This window comes from Triturus cristatus, chromosome 11 (assembly GCF_964204655.1).
Source record: "Triturus cristatus chromosome 11, aTriCri1.1, whole genome shotgun sequence".
In the NCBI taxonomy this organism is placed as follows: Eukaryota; Metazoa; Chordata; class Amphibia; order Caudata; family Salamandridae; genus Triturus; species Triturus cristatus.
This window is the reverse complement of record NC_140594.1, coordinates 169,050,491-169,071,971: the sequence shown is the minus strand read 5'-3', so window position 1 is coordinate 169,071,971 and position 21,481 is coordinate 169,050,491. Positions and strand designations below refer to the sequence as shown.

The window sequence follows — 21,481 nt, the reverse complement described above, 5'->3', positions numbered from 1 at the left end:
TGTGACTCTCAAGTGAGGTTTGTCTCCTTTCCAGAGAGTAAAATAAAAAGTATTACACATCCGGCGGTGGATGTGTGTTTTATTAACCGTGAGGGGGTTTCTTGCATAGTTTGGTCGAATTTTTGTCTAATCCCCTTTGAATGGCTTGGTGTGCATGTGTATTAAATGTGCCCGTCAATAGCTACCCATGTTTGTATAAATAAACGACAAGGGTGTCTACTTGGAGAGTACCCACCAGCGGGGGCACCGGGATTAGGCACGGTAGGGTGTCAGACATGTCAGAGCTTCACTAGCGGTGTGAATACATTCTACGTGGATTCATTGTATGCATAGTCGCCTTTTAATGAATATCACGCAAATCGTCATGGTGATAGGTACATACGGTTTGTCCAGCATGTCCTAGGTGTTTCTATAAATATATATATTTTTTTAAATAATAAAAAACAAAGGCCGGCCCCGGGGGATGGGGTCCCCGGGGCCATAAGTGGCCTGAGGAGGGGGGCAATACAGCCCCCCTCCAAAAGAATAAAAAAAAAAAAAGGCCATGACCCGGGGGTTGGGGTCCCCGGAGCCGATTAAGGCCTTGGAAGGGCCAAATTAATTTTTTTCAACAAAAAAAATTAGGGTGCAGGCCCTGGGGGATGGGGTCCCCAGGGCTAATGAATTAGAAAAAGAAAGGGGGCCACACAGCCCTCCTTAAAAAAAAAAAAAGACCGGCATCGCGCCGTTGGCCACGCCCCCTCCTTGCAGCACTCTGCAAACGCGCCCCCTGGCCAGTTGTAAGTTGAGGAATTAATTCCCCTTCAATACTGAGGGTCCCTGAGGGACAACTAGCCCAACAGGTATCTCCAGTATGCGCCAGGGAGCTGCGTTGCAGACAGGTGATCTGAGGCCACGCCCCTTTTTACACCTCCATGCAACGCAGCTCTGTGGCGCTTACTGGAGGTACCTAGTGGGCTAGTTTGACCCTAGGGACCCTTAGGATTCAATGGGACTTAATTTCTCAATCACAAAGTAGTGAACAGTTCCTGGGGAACAGGGTGAGGGAAGACAGGTTGTTTCTTCGTAATGCCCTCACACATCCCAAGGGATGTCATGCTTCATCATTTGGGCATTTGTCCCTCGTCGGACTGGTGCTGCAATATCCGACGGGCTCCCGTTACCGGGGCTCTTTATCGGGGATCTTTTGAAGAAGCCGTAGGGTGCGTGTGGGTGTGAGGACTAGGTAGTGCACGGAAATGGTGATTAAAAAGGGTTCAGAGCAGTCCTATTCTAGTGAATTTTATTAGTTGGGTAGCTTTTGCCTGTTTAAAAAGAGTGTAAAAGGCCCTTGTGTTGGAGTAATGTTCCTAAAGGGCTATAATGGTGTGGGAGGTCAACATGTTTCGTGCCATTGCTGCCCGTACGGGTCAATTAGCACTTCGTCAGGACCATAAACTGAATGTTGTAAGTGCACTACCGTCTGGCCAGGGGTTTATTGAGGCCAGCAACGGTAGAATGTATACTAACTAGCTATACGTAAAGACCCCTAGCAAACTAGTCCAGGTTGACGGGGAGAAACGCGGAGCACATCGTTGCTCCGATAGCTGTCAGTGTAGGCGGGCAACTAGCGATCGTCCTACCCGGTGCTCGGGTCCCCATAATCTCTCAACTCAGAACGGCCACAGGGCGCGTTTACACAGTGGTGAAGGGAGGGGACGGGGCCTGAGGTGTCGTGTGCAAACACGCCCTGTGGAGCGTTTTTAAGTTGGGGAAATAATTCCCTTTCAATCCTGAGGGACCCTGGGGTCCAACTAGCCCACCAGGTGCTTCCAGTAAGCACCACTGCTCTGCGTTGCAGAGAGGTGGTGCAGGCCGTGCCACTTTTTACACCTCTCTGCAACGCAGCTCTGTGGCGCTTACTGGAGGTACCTAGTGGTCTAGTTGGACCCTAGGGACCCTCAGGATTCAAGGGGACTTAATCTCCCAATTTAAAACGGCTACAGGGCGTGTTTACACAGTGGGGAAGGGAGGAGACGGGGCATGAGGTGACGTGTTCAAACACGCCCTGTGGTGCGTTTTAAGAGGTAATTTTAATCCCCTGCCCTATTATATACTAGGTGCTTACAGAGGAGGTCATGCTAATCACAGGGGGACCCCAACGCATAGTGTGCCCTAGTGTATGTAGGTGTTTTCACTGTATTCTGAGTGTCTTTTAACATAGCACTGGCTCTAGGACTGGTTAGTCAGACTCAGTTACCACCAGTATCCGTCTGAAAAAGTTGAGGGTACAGGATGATTTTGCAACAAGGCTTGTTTCTGCTCTTCTGTTTGTTCTTTCTGCACGTTATACTTCTTCCTGCACTTTTCTTCATCTTTGAGGACTTCTGTTGCTTCTTTCTGCATTTCTTTTTTTTTTCTTTCTGTGCGTTTTTCCTTCTTTCTTCACATGTCCTATCTCTGTAGGCATAGCTAGAAATTAGCATTTAAAAAACTTTTGAAATTCACTCAAAAAACCATAGGTTTCTGGCACGTTATAGCTAGGAATTATCATTTAAAAAACCTTAGAAATTCACTGAAAAAACCATAGGTTTCAGGGGCGTTATAGTTAGCTGGACTTTTCACTCGTACAAAACCATAGAAATTCCCCCGTTATAGTTAGTTCAGCTAACTATAACTCGCGCGCCCGCAATGCACTGCTGATGACGTCACATATTACATCACTCATGACATGGTCAGTGACATCACTCATGACATCACTGATGACACTGATGTACGAGTGAAAAGTCCAGCTAACTATAACGCCCCTGAAACCTATGTTTTTTTCAGTGAATATATATATATATATATATATATATATATATATATATATATATAAATCCAGATTGGAAGGGATTACATTTGTGCAGCATGGTATATTGGTATACTCCTCACACTCGAGATATGTGACAACTAGAACAGTTACACGAAATCTATTGACAGTAAAAAGTGATTTGTTTTTGCTAATATCACTTGTACTTTGGTAATAAGCTTAAATTTGGTGCTTGCACTATCGTAATAAGAGTGTAAATGCAAGCTAAGTAGTAAGTACGTTTCTTTTCACTGCATTAACACAAAATAAAATATAGCTAGAGATATATCAACGAGCGTGGAGCAGGTGCAGCTCCTCGGAATGCGATGACGTGCTTGCGACGCGTGTGTTTAAATGATAATTTTGTGCTGTGGGAGACAGTGTTGGCCGACACCATTTGTACACACTTTCAAAACACCGTGGGCAGGATGTCTTTCAAGGAATCTGCGAGAGTGTAGCGGAGGAGGGTGGAGGAGATCACCTCAAACACAGATTTTATTTGAAACTGCAAGAAGTCTTCTATACAAGGCATTAGTGTGGTACACAATAGCGAATCGTCAGTAACCTGACAGTGTCTCTTTATTAACAATTCTGTGAAGCACGGGGTTATCGCAGTGATAATTTTTAATAGTGATCATATGCTCTTGTGTTGTAGTTGCATTTGTATAGCACTGGGTACCACTGACAAGGGTGACAAGTGAAATCTCCTCTCCTTTTGTACATGTCAGATGTTCATATCCAATTATGGTTTAAAGTGTATGCTACAGACAGATCCAAATCTGGAAGGTACATGCATGGATGCCTACTGTGCCTTTTCTTACCTTTTCTCCTATCCCCATGCGTAGGTGCTGCATGGTGACTGGAGATGTGCAACATAATGTTCCTATCAATTTGAATAGTCGCCGTCTTAACAGGCAATGGTCGCGGGAAGCCTCGCGCCAGCTCCTGGGGTTGAGCGGTAGCTGCGCGGGAGCAGGCCGCCATACACGCGTAGGGACAAAAAAATGCACGCGCGTGTGCACAAAGATGGCATCGGGCTGTCCACATGCACGTGCATTTTTTTGTCCGTATGCGTGCATGTTTAGCTTTTGTGGATCGCATGCATTCAGCTTTGGCTGAATTGATTCCAAAAGGTGCTCTCCATGGCGAGGGCGGCGCATGCGCTGCTTTCGCCAGGCAAGACCTAAAAAGCACTACTAAATTTTAGCGCATGTTGTCAAGCTTCAAGCCCTTTGTTGTTAGTATTAAAGTACATTTACAGGGTTGTTTTCACTAAATGTGGAAAGTACAGCAAAACATCAGTTGAAATTTTTTATACACTTCCCCTTGTACTCGCTGCACAAATTTGTAGGGCCCAAAAATAAATCTTTGCGTTTTCCAATAAATTTGCTTTTGCTGCATAGATATCGTAACTTCCTGCCAGCCTTATAAGGGGTTACCATTATCACCAGGTGAAATAACTGTTCGCCTTCAGGATAAGGTAAATGTAAGAGGTTTAATAAAGGGTGGATTAGAGCTTGTAATACAATAGTGTCATTTGCAGTATTCAGAGGACTTGAGGTACATATCCAGAGAGAGCGACTCCATCTTACATACTTGCAAAGACGTTGGTAAACAGAGTATAATTAAAGCGCAGAGAAAAACAAGTCTCGCAGAGTAGCGCATGCGTGAAAAAGGCCGCTGCAGTTCTGTTAGACCTGGTACCATTGGATTGAGTCTCCCTTCCATTTTTTCTGATTGCCTCATCTGTTTTTGATATGTTTTGCTGGTTTAGATGCTTTGGGCACTGTGCCACTGCTATTCAGTGCCACAGTGCAAGTGCTACCTATGTTAAATTGATGTATTGATTAGTGACTCCATGATTGGGTCATTTGATTTATTTGTCAGACCCTAGTATAGTGCACCATGTGTGCCCAGGGCTTGTAAAGCAAATGCTGCTGGTGGGCTTGCAGCACTGGTTGTGCCACCCACCAGAAGCAGCTTGTAAAGTGTGTCTCAGGCCTGCCATTGCAGAGCCTGTGTGCAGTCTAGTACTGCCATGCCATGCCATGCTGACTGGGCAAGTGTACCCACTTACCAGTCCCTAAACCTTCCCATTTCTTCATATCAGACACCCTTAAGGTAGGTCCAAGGGCAGGGTGCATTGTAAGTATAAGGTAGAACATGCCCTGGTGTGTGTGGCATGTCCTAATAGTGAATTACAGCCATTTTCGTTTTTCCCTATTGCCAGGCTACCAGTCCCCATAGGCCAGAATGGGCAGTTTGATTATAACACCTTATAATCCTAACTGACCCAGGGAACATGGTAGAAATTTGAGGTTTGTATGCCTGAACTCAGAATGATAAAATACATATTTTAGTGAAGTTGGTTTTAACATTCTGTGTTTGAAAATGCCACTTTTAGAAAGTAGGTATTTTCTTACCTAACCATCCAGCCTGCCTCTGCTAGCTTGTGTATTGTGTGTCTGGTTTGTGAGTGACAGAGGCTTGGGGATTCCAGGAGACAGGGTGAGTCAGCACAGGGCTGAATAGACCTATCTGCATGTAGAGTGGTGGGAGGAGTCAGCACCTGGGTCTGAATAGGGCTGTGCCTGCCTTCCACAATGCTGGCTCCACCTCCTGTGGTGCGTCTGATGTCCTTGGCCCACCCTGCCAAAGGAAAGAAGGAGTCCTGTAAACAAAGTGCTCCAGGACTGCACCCAACTGGTTTGGACTAGGTACAGGCCCCTCTGCCTTCGGAGAACAAAGGATTTAGTAGTAAAAATATGGGGACCCAGACCCCAAGACTTTAGATCACTTCTGGAACAACAAGACAAACCTCTAACAAGGAGAAGAACCAAGGAAGCTGAAGGAGTTGGTCTGCCCCCCTGACAGTGTGCTGTGTTGCTGGGTTGGCCTACAGTGGTGTCTTCAGTGCCAAGGAGAGGAAAAGGAACTTTTAAGGAACTTTCATCATCTTGCAGAATATTTCTCCAAGGGCTTGAACTTGTGCTTGCCTTCTGCTGAAGTCTCAGGGACAAAAGACTTCACCACCAGCTCCCCTCTGAATTTCCTTGCTGGGAATTCTGTCTGCAGAAGCCTGCGTGTCACTGGGAGCTGGAAGCGCGACTCAACAAGAAGAAGCGTGTCACAGCTGTTGCCGTCGCATCGCCGGAGAATCGTGTCGCCGCCGCAGAGGTCGCCGCCGTATCACCAGAGAAGCGCGCCTTCGTCAAAGCTGTTACTCGACGCATCACCAGAAAAGTGTGTCGCCGCCGCAGAGGTCGCCGTTGCATCACCGGAAAAGTGTGTCGCAGGGCCTGTCACGGCTCCAAAGTTACAGAGTTCGCCGCACGGCCGCCGGGCGTGTACGCATCATCTTCACGTCGTCGCATCAAGGATGCTATCTTACCGCATCGCACCGGATTGTCGCATCGCATCGAGGTGCCATCTTGTCGCACCGTAACCGGAACGCAGTATAAGAATCAACACATCACCTCCTCTCCGGTAAGGACCAAGACGCATTCCCTACTCTGCGCAAGCATTGAGGCGCAACGCATCGTCTCCCCCGAAGCAAGGAACCGACGCATCTCCCTCCCTGCGAACCTTTTGTTTGTTTTGCGTTACGCATCCAGGTCCTTTTGTGAGAAACGTGTCGCATTTATCATCAACTTGAACTAAGTTACTTCTACCATCTTTAAGTCTATTTTGAGTACAGTATTGAGGATTTTTGTCATTTGTGGTCTTGTGTTAAGTCTATATAGAGAATACTTATTTTTATAAAACCTGTGTAGTGTTTTCACTGTATTACTGTATGTGTTCACAAATGCTTAACACACTGCCTCTGAGATAAGCCTGTCTGCTCGTGCCAAGCTACCAAGGGGGTGAGCAGGGGTTATCCAGTAGTGTAATCCCCTTTCCCTGACTTAGAAGCAGGGGTCCCTATTTGGTCAAAGGTACCTACCTCTGCCAACTAGAGACCCCCAGTTCTAACATTGGTGGTCAACGGTGAGGATTTGGACTTGCATTTGTGACTCATATACAGTAATTGGTGTACACTACTGGTGAGTGCAGACCAAACGCGACCACATACTTTTTTGGTAGAATCTTTTTCCTTGGACTGTTATTTTTCCTGAGAACTACCAATTCTTACTGCCATGAGTAGACCAGCAACTGTTGCATCTATGGATCTAGATTCTGAGGAAGAGAGGTTGGAAACCTACACTTTGAAACAGTTCAAGCATCTCTGCAAAAAATTGAAGGTTGCTACACCAGGCATTTCCAAAAAGGATGACTACCAAAAGGCCCTGAGGGCCTGGGTAGAAGCAAGAAATGCCCCAGAGCTGGTGGGGGAGCCAGCTGGGGCTCCAGATGGGCAACTGGATAGGGCAGTGTTTCCAGCCAGGGGAGGGGTACCGTCCCCACCTGGCAGTAGCGTCTCTTCCAAAGACCTGTCCCCCAGAGAGCTGGAAGACAGGGAAAGAAACAGGATGCACAAGCTGGCGATGGCTAAGCTTAAGATGGAGGGTCAGAGAAAAATAGAGAATAACAGGTTGCCCATGGAGAGAGAGAGAATGAGAATGGAGCATGAGAGGATGTTGAGGGAGTTAGAGATCAAGGCAAAGGGCTTAGAGATCAATCCCTCTGGTGGCAGCGCACCATCTGTGCCTTCAGAAGGCAGGGTATATATCCCCAAGGATGTCATCAAAGATTTCCATAAGCACGAGGATAATGGGCACTGGTTTGCAGCCTATGAGATAGCAATGTTGGCCCACCGGGTACCTGAGAAGGATTAGGGAGCTGGGTTGTGGGGCCACTTTGTGAGTGAGGGGAGGGATACTTTGTTAGACCTACCCAGTGAGAATAGGATGTCTTATGCCCACATGAAGGAAGCCCTGATGACAAGGTATGGTATGACCACAGAACTCTATAGACAGAGGTTCAGGAATTGTAAGAAGCTGAAGGCACCCACTTGGGTAGAATATGTATCTTTCTTTTGCAGAGCTATGGATGGTTGGGTGAAAGGTAGCAAAGTGGATACTTTTGAAGCGCTCTATGATTAGTTGGCATGGGAGCACTTGTCTGCTAATTGTTTTCCAGAGCTACGCCAGCACCTTATTGATAGCAAGTTAACTAACCCTAGGAAACTTGCTGAGGAGGCGGACCGCTGGGTCAGGGTCCCCAGCAGAAGAGTTGGGTGGACATGGGTAAACAGAGGGAGTTCCAGAAAGAGCCCCAAAGGAATTCCCAAAGGAACCAAGAGAAGGGTTCCCAACCTCCCCCTGAGAAAATGTCAGAGCCCCCAACAGGTAAACCTGTTCACAGGGGGCCTGCTACATGCTTTCAGTGTAAGCAAGTGGGACACCGTTGGTATGATCCCCAGTGTCCCCAAAAGGGTCAGTATGTGCCATCCCATGCACCACCCCATCAGATGGCAAGTGTAGCCCTGGGGGGGAGGAGATGGGTGCCCAAGGTGGGTGGGGTCCCGCAGAAATGTCCCTTGTGTCATTAGGAGACTTTGAGATGGTCCCTAAGACCCAGCTGCCTAATAACACTAAGAAATACAGGCAGTGGGTGACCATCAATGGCCATAGGGTGGAGGCTCTGAGGGACACCAGGGCTAGTGTGACAGCTGTCAGTTGCCGGTTGGTGTCCAAAGAGCAGGTTATCCCTCATGCAGTCTTGCCTGTAGTTGCCACGGACAACTCGCAGAGCCAGTGTTAGGTGGCTCAAGTTCCCTTTGAGTGGGGGGGGGGTTTCTGGTACTCTTCAAGTAGCTGTGAGGCCAGCCATGCCTGTGGAGTGTCTGTTGGGCAATGATTTAGAGAGCTCCCCTTGGGCTAAGGTGGAAAAGAAGTCTCATTTGGAGATGTTGGGTCTGCCTGAGTGGGCGTGTGTGACCACTCGGTCTATGGCAGCCAGTAAGGGTGTTCAAGGGATCCTGGAGCCTGAAAGTATGGCCCAGGAACCTGCCTTAAAGAGAAGAGGTACGGGGCGCGGGAAACCAGCCCCCATTGTTCACACGGTCCAGGAGGAGGCAGACCTTGAGGGGGATGCCCTGGAACCTACAGGGGAGCAAGTTGCTGAACTGGGGGACCTGCCTGAGCTGACCCATTGGCAGCAAGAAGGAGGACCCTCCAGTGAGGAATTTTGTGCAGAGCAGAGGAAGTGCCCTTCTCTTAAGTGTTTGCAGCAACAGGCCACAAACCAGGCAGCAGGTGATCCGTGTGGATCACATTGGATCTACTGGGAGAACGACCTCCTGTATAGCGAGCCTAAGGTTGCTGAGCCTGGGTGAGCCTGTGTGCAGGTTTATCCTAGTCTTAGTGGACCATGCTACCCGGTACCCGGAATCCATCCCGCTCAGGACAGTGACGGCCCCCGTGGTGGGACGTGCACTGATGGGGATTTTCTCCCGTGTGGGGTTCCCCAGAGAGGTGGTGCTAGACCGTGGTACAAACTTCATATCTAATTATATGAAGTCCCTGTGGCAGGAGTGCAGTGTTACATACAAGTTCACCACTCCTTACCTCCTCCAAGGTAATGGGCTGGGTGAGAGATTCAACCGGACCCTTAAAGGCATGATTATGGGTCTTGAGGAACCTATGAGGCATAAGTGGGACGTCCTCTTGTCATACCTTCTTTTTGCTTACCGTGAGGTGCCACAGAAGTCCCTAGGGTTCAGTCCCTTTGAACTCCTGTATGGACACCTGGTAAGAGGACCTTTGAGTCTGGTCAAGGAAGGCTGGGAGCAATCTCCCAGGAAACCTCCCCAGGATGTATACAGTTACATGCTGGACTTCAGGAAACAGACTCGGCGATTTAGACAGCTCGCTCAGGCGAATCTGGAAGCCAGCCAGGAGGAATTGAAGCGGTGGTATGATCAGAATGCCACTCTGATTGAGCTTCAACCTGGACAGAAAGTTTGGGTCATGGCCCCTGTAGAGCCTTAAGCGCTCCAGGACAGGTGGACCGGACCATTTGAGGTGGTGCCTAAAGACACACAATTGATGGACGGAATGCAGAAAAATTCAAAACATTTACCCCCAGTCAAGAGATCTAGGTTAAATCCATAATTCTTTGCTCACCATGCCACCCCAGTTTAGACCTGGCCATATGCAAATCAGTCTTGTTCCTGTGCCTCATGGGAACAGTCCAGCCCGAACTGCTAAGCCAGGTCCTCCTTGGACCGAAAACAAACATCCTAGGACCAGTTTCGGGGTTTCACCCCTCTTCAGCCAGGATAGCTTGAATCCAGTGGCACAATGAGCCCGGGACCCACGTCTGGGCATACCCGGCGCACTTAGGGCGAGGAAGCAAAAGACACACAATTGATGGACGGAATGCAGAACAATTCAAAACATTCACCCCCAGTCAAGAGATCTGGGTTAAATCCATCATTCCTTTGCTCACCATGCCACCCCAGTTTAGACCTGGCCATATGCAAATCAGTCTTGACCCTGTGCCTCATGGGAACAGTCCAGCCCGAATTGCTAAGCCAGGTCCTCCCTGGACCGGAAACAAGCATCCTAGTACCGGTTTCGGGGTTTCACCCCTCTTCAGCCAGGATAGCTTGAATCCAGTGGCACAGTGAGCCCGGGACCCACGTCTGTGGAACCCTGCGAACTTAGGGTGAGGAAGCAAAAGACGCACAATTGATGGACGGAATGCAGAACAATTCAAAACATTCACCCCCAGTCAAGAGATCTGGGTTAAATCCATCATTCTTTTGCTCAGCATGCCACCCCAGTTTAGAGCTGGCCATATGCAAATCAGTCTTGACCCTGTGCCTCATGGGAACAGTCCAGCCCGAACTGCTAAGCCAGGTCCTCCCTGGACCGGAAGCAAGCATCTTAAGACCGGTTTTGGGGTTTCACCCCTCTTCAGCCAGGATAGCTTGAATCCAGTGGCACAGTGAGCCCGGGACCCATGTCTGGTCATACCCGGCGCACTTAGGGCGAGGAAGCAAAAGACACTCAATTGATGGACGGAATGCAGAACAATTCAAAACATTCACCCCCATTCAAGAGATCTGGGTTAAATCCATCATTCTTTTGCTCACCATGCCAGCTCAGTTTAGACCTGGCCATATGCAAATCAGTCTTGACCCTGTGCCTCATGGGAACAATCCAGCCCGAACTGCTAAGCCAGGTCCTCCCTGGACCGGAAACAAGCATCCTAGGACCGGTTTTGGGGTTTCACCCCTCTTCAGCCAAGATAGCTTGAATCCAGTGGCACGGTGAGGCCGGGACCCACATCTGGGCATACACGGCGTACTTAGGGCGAGGAAGCAAAAGACACACAATTGATGGACGGAATGCAGAACAATTCAAAACATTCACCCCCAGTCAAGAGATCTGGGTTAAATCCATCATTCTTTTGCTCACCGTGCCACGCCAGTTTAGACATGCCCATATGCAAATCAGTCTTGACCCTGTGCCTCGTGGGAACAGTCCAGCCCGAACTGCTAAGCCAGGTCCTCCCTGGACTGAAAAAAGCATCCTAGGACCGGTTTCGGGGTTTCACCCCTCTTCAGACAGGATAGATTGAATCCAGTGGCACAGTGAGCCCGGAACCCACGTCTGGTCATACCCGGCGCACTTAGGGCGAGGAAGCAAAAGACACTGTAGATATCCTGAAAATCTTTAATGGATCCGCATGGACCTATTACAAAATTGCATTTGCACAAAAGCCCATTTACATTTTTGTTAAATATGCTAAAATACTCTTAGAAAGTGTTCTCCTCTGCAGCTTTCATTTTATTCCCATAGCTCTTTCAATCATTTTGTCCAAGTTGCTCTGAATCTGCATGTCTATGGGTGAACCCTACCAGCATGGAGGCCAACCCTTGACTGCATGTCCTTCTGTCTCATAACAATAGTCATCTCCACTTTTGTGCAGAGAGTTTAACATGACCCACATTGAGGGAGTGGATTGAATTTCGCACATCGTAGGACCGAATTCCTTCTTCAAGAAGAAATTTTGTTCACAGTGATCCAGACAGTTAGAAAGGATATGGCAGCTTTGTGGCACCGGGTGGAGCATTGGTGGAGTTGGTATCTGGCCTGCTTGTATGATAGAAGTGATGATGGCTAGCGGTTTCATCTCCAAGCCATACACTGCTGTGTTAAGCGGTCATTGGGATGTCTTCAAGGACTCTCTAAGAGGCTGGTGGTACATCAGATCCCATGAGTTATGGGGACCCCACCACGGTCCTACATTCCAGGCTGGCCCGAGATTGTTGCATGTATAACTGAGCACCGGACGATGGAAACCTGTTCTCCAGAATGTTGCAGACCTCCTGCAGCAGCGCCCGGCCATTCAGCTGGTTGTTGAGGTCGATGGGTCCGAAGCTGCGGAAAGTGACCCTCGCCGTTGCCCTGCCTGTTGCCATAGGGGCGGATGTTGTGAAGGGTAATCCTGTTGCATTAGTAAGACAAATGGGTGCCAAGGTGGTTTCATTCTGTATTGGTTCGGACGGTTTTGTGCTTATTGTTGTGTTGCCATTTGAGGTGGTGCCTATAGACACTCAATTGATGGATGGAATGCAGAACAATTCAAAACATTCAAGAGATCTGGGTTAAATCCATCATTCTTTTGCTCACCATGCCAGCCCAGTTTAGACCTGACCATATGCAAATCAGTCTTGACCCTGTGCCTCATGGGAACAATCCAGCCTGAACTGCTAAGCCAGGTCCTCCCTAGACCGGAAACAAGCATCCTAGGACCGGTTTTGGGGTTTCACCCCTCTTCAGCCAAGATAGCTTGAATCCAGTGGCACAGTGAGCCCGGGACCCACGTCCGGGCATACCCGACGCACTTAGGACGAGGAAGCAAAAGACACACAATAGATGGACGGAATGCATAACAATTCAAAACATTCACCCCCAGTCAAGAGATCTGGGTTAAATCCATCATTCTTTTGCTCTCCATGCCACCCCAGTTTAGACCTGGCCATATGCAAATCAGTTTTGACCCTGTGCCTCATGGGAACAGTCCAGCCCGAACTGCTAAGTGAGGTCCTCCCTGGACTGGAAACAAGCATCCTAGGACCGTTTTCGGGGTGTGGCACAGTGAGCCCGGGACCCACGTCTGGGCATACCCGGTGCAATTAGGACGAGGAAGCAAAAGACACACAATTGATGGACGGAATGCAGAACAATTCAAAACATTCACCCCCAGTCAAGAGATCTGGGTTAAATCCATCATTCTTTTGCTCACCTTGCCACCCCAGTTTAGACCTGGCCATATGCAAATCAGTCTTGACCCTGTGCCTCATGGGCATGCTCCTAGCGACAGATGATGGAATGGAGGAGGAGACTGGTGTCAACCTCTCCGCCACCCTGACACCTGAGCAGCAGCAAGATTGTCGCCAAAGGCTGCCGTGCCTAATGCCACACCCGTACTCCGGTTCGGTGTGGACTACCGAGGGCTCAATTCAGTCACCAGGACTGACGCGCACCCCATCCCCAGAGCTGATGAGCTCATTGATCGGTTAGGGGCTGCACGGTACCTCAGCACGTTTGATTTGATGTCTGGGTACTGGCAGTTCGCCTTGACTGATGGGGCCAAAGAGAGGTCAGCATTCTCCACACCAGATGGGCACCACCAATTCCGGGTTATGCCCTTTGGGATGAAGAATGCTCCTGCCACCTTTCAGAGGTTGGTCAACCAGGTGTTGGCTGGACTGGAGGATTTCAGTGCCGCCTACCTGGATGACATTGCAGTGTTGAGCGCCAGTTGGGAAGAACATCGGCGTCACCTCTGTGAAGTGTTGATGACACTGCGAAATGCAGGCCTCACAATCAAGGTGAGTAAGTGCCAGATCGGGCAGGGTTCCGTGGTGTACTTGGGGCACCAGGTGGGGAGCGGCAAGGTGGTGCACCTACAACCCAAGATTGATACCATCCTGACATGGGAACCCCCAAAGACTCAGACACAGGTGAGAGCCTTTTTAGGACTCACGGGGTACTACAGGAGGTTTGTCAAGGGGTATGGCAACATGGTTGCACCCTTGACTGAGCTGACTTCCAGGAAGCAGCCCAAGAAAGTGAAGTGGACTGACACCTGTCAGAAGGCTTTCGATGCCCTGAAGACTGCCATGTGCACAAAACCCGCGCTTTGGCCGCCCAACTTCTCAAAGGAATTAATTGTTCACACAGATGCTTCAGAGCATGGTGTGGGGGCTGTTCTATCACAGATTAATGAGGAGGGCCTAGACCAACCTGTAGCCTTCATCAGTAGGAGGTTACTTCCACGGGAACAGAGGTGGAGTGCAATTGAGCATGAGGCATTTGCTGTGGTCTGGGCGCTGAAGAAGTTGAAACCATACCTGTTTGGGACTCACTTCCGGGTTCAGACAGGCCACAGGCCCCTCAGATGGTTGATGCAGATGAGGGGTGAGAACCCAAAGTTGTTGAGGTGGTCTATTTCCCTACAGGGGATGGACTTTACGGTGGAGCACCGCCCTGGTACAGAACACGCCAATGCTGATGGTCTGTCCAGATTTTTCCGTCTTAGTGAAGAGAATTCCCAAGGGGAAGGGTAGTTCTCCCCACATTTCAGCTGGAGGGGACACGTGTTAGACCTGGTACCATTGGCATGAGTCTCCCTTCCATTTTTTCTGATTGCCTCCTCTGTTTTTGATATGTTTTGCTGGTTTAGATGCTTTGGGTACTGGGCCACTGCAGACCCTGGCAGTTTGCAGAGCGGAAAGAGCAGTCTGTTCTCAAAGTAAAGAGGCCCCTGTGTACCCGCCAGCTGCCTACAGGCCAGTGAGCGTCCACCGGGTGGGACTAATCACGAGGCCTGGTGTCTAAAGAGTGGCTTGCTGGATATGTGGCCACCACCAGATGACAAGACAAAGCCAACGGCGCGTCAACGTTCCCAGCCACACCACTGGCCCAATACGCCTGGACCTGGGGCCCAGCCCTTCAGGATGTCTCCAGGAGGCAGTGAATTCACAGGGGTCACTGAGCAAGACACTCCCCAAACTCAAGCCCTGGGCCCAGGTGTGGGGACAGGGAAGAGAGCGCCTTCAAGAAGCAGTCTGCCACTCCCTGGGCTGCACAATATGCACCAGGCCACCCAGTGGCGTAGCATGGGCAGGGACACAGGGGCGGTTGCTCCAGGCGCAAAATTCTTAGGGGTGCAAAAGTTTAAGTATTTTAAGTATTGAGCCCCCTAACCTGTGGACAGGGCTGGACAGGTCCTGGGTGTTCCCTCAGAATCCTCGTGGCGCTACCTGACTTGTGCTGCAGGAATGTACGGAATATGCGCACAAGCCTGCCTCTGGCATGCCGCTGTTACGGGTGCTCCGGGGGTGGGGCTGCACCAGTAGCCCCTCCGCTCCCACTGCCTTGACCACCTCCACCCCTGTCCGCAGCTGTCAGGTGCTGCAGGTGCGAGTGCGCCTGTGCGGCTTCACCCAGAGAGAGGGTGGCCAGCGAGAACCCTCTGTGCGCGCAGACAGCACACAGCGCCAGGTGCGCAGGTGGTCGGTAGCAGCAGTGGTGGGAGCACTTATGAAAGATGGTGGAAACAGGGGCAGAGGCTGTGTGCCAATCACCTCCGTAGACACCATGGGGGCGATGGCAGCTGCAGGTAGGAGGTGCCCCGAGGCACTGGGGAGGAAGCAGTGGCATCCTGTGGCTTAACGGCTAGGACGGTTGACCTCGGAGCTGGGTAACCGGATTCGAGTCGCGGCAGGGACACTCAACATTCTGTGATTCTGGGTAAATCGCTTACTCTCCCCATGCCTAACAAAAAATAATGTGTCCGTCTGTAATGTAACTGGTGCTCATGTTAAGCGCTCTGATACCTTCGGGTCTAGTTTGCCCCATAAAAAACTCCACAAAAAAAGCATTTATGGGGAAGATGAATTCGGAGTTTGGGGGAATGCAACGCTCAGAACCTGCAATCTGTCAGCTGCCAGCCTGCGCCAACATTTTTTAACTTGCTGCCTATGCACCTTCCCCCAATCATTGCATTGTGCGCTTCTGTATTGGCAGTCCCTCTGCGCTTATCCCAGGGATTGATTCCTATTTTGTCTGGAGCTTGCCCTTTCTCGCTATTATTTTGTATCTGCACATTTCTTACCTCAGTAAGCGTCCACGCTCTCAAGGATCCCTTACCTCGCTCTGCGTATGCCTTTCACCTCAGGCTCCCTATTATTGTTTTTACTCCCCACTCACTAATGTGTCTCACTGCCTGTACCACCTCATAAAGCTTCATTGCATCATCACTGTGACTTTCTTTCTTTAATGACTCTTTACTTCACTCTGACTGTGTCCTCCATCCATGAGGGTTTCTTACCTATTGTGGTTCTACCACACCCCAAATGATGCCTTTACCTCACTGTCACTCCCTTCTCTAAGAATCACCAAACGTGGTATCCCACTCTTTAGGCCCATAGCCTGTAATGGTAGAATCCACGCCAGTAGAGTAATGAAGTTGTATCTTTATTCCGGGCAAGCAGGTACATCCACCACCAACAGCAACGGCTCTCCAACTGCCGCTACCCTTCCATTCCAGAATCCAATGTAGTATCAGGCTTCCCGTTACCATGACACTGGAAACCTAGATACCACATCATTCCCCTTTGTACAAAGGTAAGCATATGCATAAACTACAAGCAAAATATATATGTTCGAGGCATATGAGCTGCAGATTGTACACTTAGCATAGGTCGCCATCTGGTGTTGGGCCCGGATGTTTGCAGTTTGTTTTTCTTCTTGGACAGTCTTTGGAAGTCACGAGTTTGGTGACTCCTCCTTCGGTCCGTACTGCGCATGGGCTTCGGCTCCATCCTCAGATTGTTTTTTTCCGCCATCGGGCTCGGATGTGATACTTCGTGCTCCGGCTTCGAACTTCTACGGTTCCAGCCTTGACGGAAAATCCTCGATTCTTCGAGTTCCTTCATCATCTTCATCTCTCGAAGCGGCACTTTCTCCATCCCGTACATCGACACCGGCCTTCGGGCCCTCCGCGACTCCGGTCCCGGCCGATGGAAAGGACTCCGTTCAAAAAGTGCCCAAAATGTGGGTCTAAATTTCCCCACACCGACCTCCATCAGGTGTGTAACCTTTGCCTCTCTCCGGAACACGAGGCCAGAGACTGCCCCGCCTGCAAGTCTTTTCGATCGAAGAAGACCATCCGAGATCGAAGAGCTCGACGCACCATGGCGCACTCATCCTCTGCAGCTCCACCGGACATCTTCGGAGACGACGCCGAAGCTTCGGGGCAAACACACACCGAGCAGGAGGAAGACGTCGTCAGCGCTTCCGAGGCCGACGACTCCGACGTGGAGGACATTACACCAGCGCAGCGGGCCGTGAGTACTATGCCCCCTCCCACCCCCACGCCGAAAACCAAAGAGACTCAGGTTACTCCCTCGCCTGCCGGCCTGGGCAAAACCAAAACTTCGATCACCCCACCTTCGGGCCCGGTGTCGAAGCTCCCAAAGTCTCATGGCAGCTCGGGATCGAGCCAGCCAACACCCGGTGCCGAAAAACAGCATCCGGCACCGAAGACTGCAAAATCCTACTCGACTCCGAAACCACCGGTGCCGAAGCCTGGACACTCGGTGCCGACCAAACTCAAACACAAATCTGTCGGCACCGATGCTCCGGCGCCGAAACATCATTCGACGCCGAAACACCCGGAGACCTAAAAAAAGCATGGCGCACACAGACCATCGAAACCCCCGGTTCCGAAATCACCGGTGCCGACAGACGACTCGACACCATTGGCTCTGTTTACACCAGACCCTTTACAAAAGACTTTGTCCAAAGATCCAAAGACTGGGCTTTTGACTTTAACTACCAAGAAAAGACGCCTTGATGCTCCGGCTCCTCCTCCTCCACCCAAAAGGAAGGACTCTGCTACTTCTCCCCTCAGAGTGCCCTCCCCACCACCGCCTCCCCTACCCCCTCCACCTCCTCCACCGCCTCCACCTCACAGGTCTCCGCCACCTGTACCTCACTACGATCCGACCCCATCCCCAGATCCGGATGATGGGGATCCGGACAATTACCCGGCGGACGCCCCAATGGATCCCACTCCACCAGGGACCCCAGATCCATGGGAGGATTACAATAACCCTGATATACCCAATGTACCTCAGGACGACCTATACCCATCAAGACCGTCTCCTCCAGAGGACTCCTTAGGGTTTCACCATTTAGTGCAGAGAGCAGCACACTACCACGGGGTGGACATGCACAGTGAACCAGTAGAAGAAGACTTCCTACTGGATACATTTGATATACAAGACAAATCCACTTCCATTTTACCCATGCTTAAGGGTGTCACCAAGCACGCTACAGAGGTGTTCAAAGACCCTGTCAGAGCCAGAGTACTGAACCCTAGAATAGAGAAGAAGTATAAGGCGGCACCCACAGACCCTGCTTACATCAAGGGCCCTGCTCCCCTAGATTCCCTAGTTGTCTCCACAGCTAGAAAGCGGGCTAACTCCCAATCCTCAGGAGATGCCCCACCGCCAGACAAAGAATCTAAACTTCTGGACGCGTCTGGTAAACGCACCGCCTCCCAAGCTGCAAACATGTGGCGCATTGCAAACACACAAGCACTGCTTGCGCGATATGATAGAGCACACTATGACGAACTAGAGGCTCTTATGCAGCACCTTCCAGAAAAATACAAGCACAAGGCTCATGACCTGATACAGGAGGGTAAACTAATTACAAACACCTCCATTAAGTGTGCCCTCGATGCAGCCGACACTGCTTCTAGGGCCATAAATACCAGTGTCCTGCTTCGCCGCCACGCCTGGCTCAGGATCTCAGGGTTCAAGCCTGAAGTCCAGGCATCCATACTCAATCACCCCTTTGACCAGGAAACACTCTTTGGGCCAAAGGTAGACGAAGCGCTCGAAAAGATGAAGAAAGACACAGACACAGCAAAGTCTATGGGGGCACTCCAAACACAAGCCTCCAAACGTTCCTTTCGACGCTCGTCCTTTCGTGGCACAGGCAGAGGCTCCTCCACCGATAACGCCTCTACCTCCTACAAGTCCCCTCCTCAAAATACCTTTTCAAAGGGCAATCAGAGAGGTGGTTACAGGGGTAACAACAATAAGGGCAGGGGCAAAACCAACAACACCCGTTCTGCCACCCCCCCCGCACAATGACTCCCCTCCGCTCCCCCCAGACCATTCCACTCCGGTCGGGGGCAGACTACAAAACTTTATCCACGTATGGGAGTCAATAACATCGGACAAATGGGTGACCCAAATCATTCGGTCAGGGTACTGCCTCGAACTAACATCTACCCCACCCAATATCCCACCAAGGCACCGTCCAATGTCTCAAGAACATTCCACACTGCTCAAACAAGAGGTACTCTCACTCCTCCAAAAACACGCTATAGAGCAGGTCCCCGTCAATCAACAAAATCTAGGGGTCTACTCCCTATATTTCTTAATACCAAAGAAAGACGGGACCCTCAGACCCATTCTCGACCTCCGGCCTCTAAATGCCTACATACATTCAGACCATTTTCACATGGTCACCCTACAGCAAGTCCTCCCACTCCTCTGCCAGGGAGACTTTCTCACAACCTTGGATCTGAAAGACGCATACTTTCACATTCCAATACACCCCTCTCACAGGAAATACCTCAGGTTCGTGGTGGACGGGCAACATTACCAATTCACGGTTCTCCCCTTCGGGGTCACCACCGCACCACGGGTGTTTACCAAATGCCTAGCAGTAGTAGCAGCACACCTCAGACGTCAACACATTCACGTCTTCCCTTACCTGGACGACTGGCTGATAAAAGCCGCGTCCTACGACCAATGTGTGCAACATACAAACAGCACCATCCAACTGCTCCACCAGCTAGGCTTCACGGTGAACTACCAAAAGTCCCACCTCATACCATCTCACACAAAGCAATATCTCGGAGCCACTATAGACACCTCCAAGGGTATTGCCTATCCAAACTCAGCCAGAATCACAAGCATTCAAGCCTTACGCAAAACATTCCTTCCTCAACACTCTCTTCCAGCAAGAGTGTTTATGAAGCTCATAGGAATGATGGCGTCTTGCATCTTCATAGTGCCCCATGCAAGACTCCACATGCGTCCACTTCAAGAGTGCCTAGCACAACAGTGGAACCAGGCCCAGGGTCAGCTGACGGATCTGGTGTTGGTGGACGGCCGCACACATCACTCTCTGCAGTGGTGGAACACCACAAACCTTTCCAAAGGGCTGCCGTTCCTGGACCCGGTTCCTCAGGTGATTCTAACAGCGGACGCATCGCTCTCCGGCTGGGGAGCGCACCTCCTACACCTCACCATGCAAGGTCTATGGACGCCACAGCAAAAATCGCTCCACATCAACCACCTGGAGCTCTTGGCGATCTTTCTAGCCCTAAAATCTTTCCAAAAACAGATTTCGGGCAAAGCAGTCCTCATTCGCACAGACAATATGACTGCGATGTATTATATACAAAAACAGGGGGGGACACACTCTCCCCAGCTCTCCCGCTTAGCCCAGAGCATATGGAGATGGGCAATTCCCCAAAACATCTTTCTCCTGGCACAGCACGTTCCAGGCGTACAAAACACCATGGCAGATCTGCTCAGCAGACAAACACAACAACTACACGAATGGGAACTGCATCCACAAGTTCTTCACCCATTCTTCCAACAGTGGGGGCATCCTCAGATAGACCTTTTCGCCACCCACGAAAACAAAAAATGCCCAAGCTCCGCCGCCAGATACCCACACCCATTGTCCAAGGGCAATGCGATATGGATGAACTGGTCAGGCAGATTTGCATACGCCTTTCCACCTCTCCCACTAATTCCATTAGTGGTCAGGAAGCTACAACAGCACTCCCTCACACTCATTCTGGTAGCTCCGACGTGGGCCAGGCAGCCGTGGTACACCACGCTACTACAACTGTCAGTGGTACCACATCAAAAACTGCATCTATCCCCATGCCTCCTAACCCAGAACCATGGAGAAATCAGGCACCCGGACCCAGCTCAGCTCAACCTGGCGATCTGGCTCCTGAAATCCTAGAATTCGGATACCTTAACCTTCCCTCTGATTGCATGAACATCATCATGGAAGCCAGACGTCCTACCACTAGAGCATGCTATGCCGCAAAGTGGAAAAGATTTGTAATTTACTGCCGTAACAATACAATCAACCCTCTAGATGCATCCATACAGCACATCATATGCTATCTGCTCCATCTTCACAGGTGTAACCTGGCATATTCATCCATACGCCTACACCTAGCAGCGATCGCTGCCTATCTACAAAACAGGCAGCATTTATCACTCTTCAGAGTGCCCGCTATTAAAGCCTTCATGGAAGGCCTTAAACGAGTAATTCCTCCCAGGGCACCACCTTCCCCTGTATGGAATCTAAATTTAGTTCTTACACGTCTAATGGGTCCGCCCTTCGAACCAATGCACAAATGTGAGCTACAGTTTCTCACCTGGAAAACAGCTTTCCTTGTAGCTATCACTTCCCTTAGAAGGGTCGGTGAAATACAAGCGTTCACCATACAGGAACCCTACATACAAATGCATCACAGCAAGGTCATACTTCGCACAAATCCGAAGTTTCTGCCCAAAGTCATTTCCCCCTTCCACCTCAATCAATCAGTGGAATTACCTGTCTTCTTTTCGCAACC

The 21,481-nt window shown here is 50.2% G+C and overlaps 1 protein-coding gene across 3 annotated transcripts in view; it reads left to right on the top strand.

Moving 5' to 3' along the window:
- Nucleotides 1-21,481, top strand: part of LOC146783837 (P2X purinoceptor 7-like) — a 580,759-nt gene that overhangs the window by 126,784 nt on the left and 432,494 nt on the right. The gene's annotated exons all lie outside the window — the stretch shown is intronic.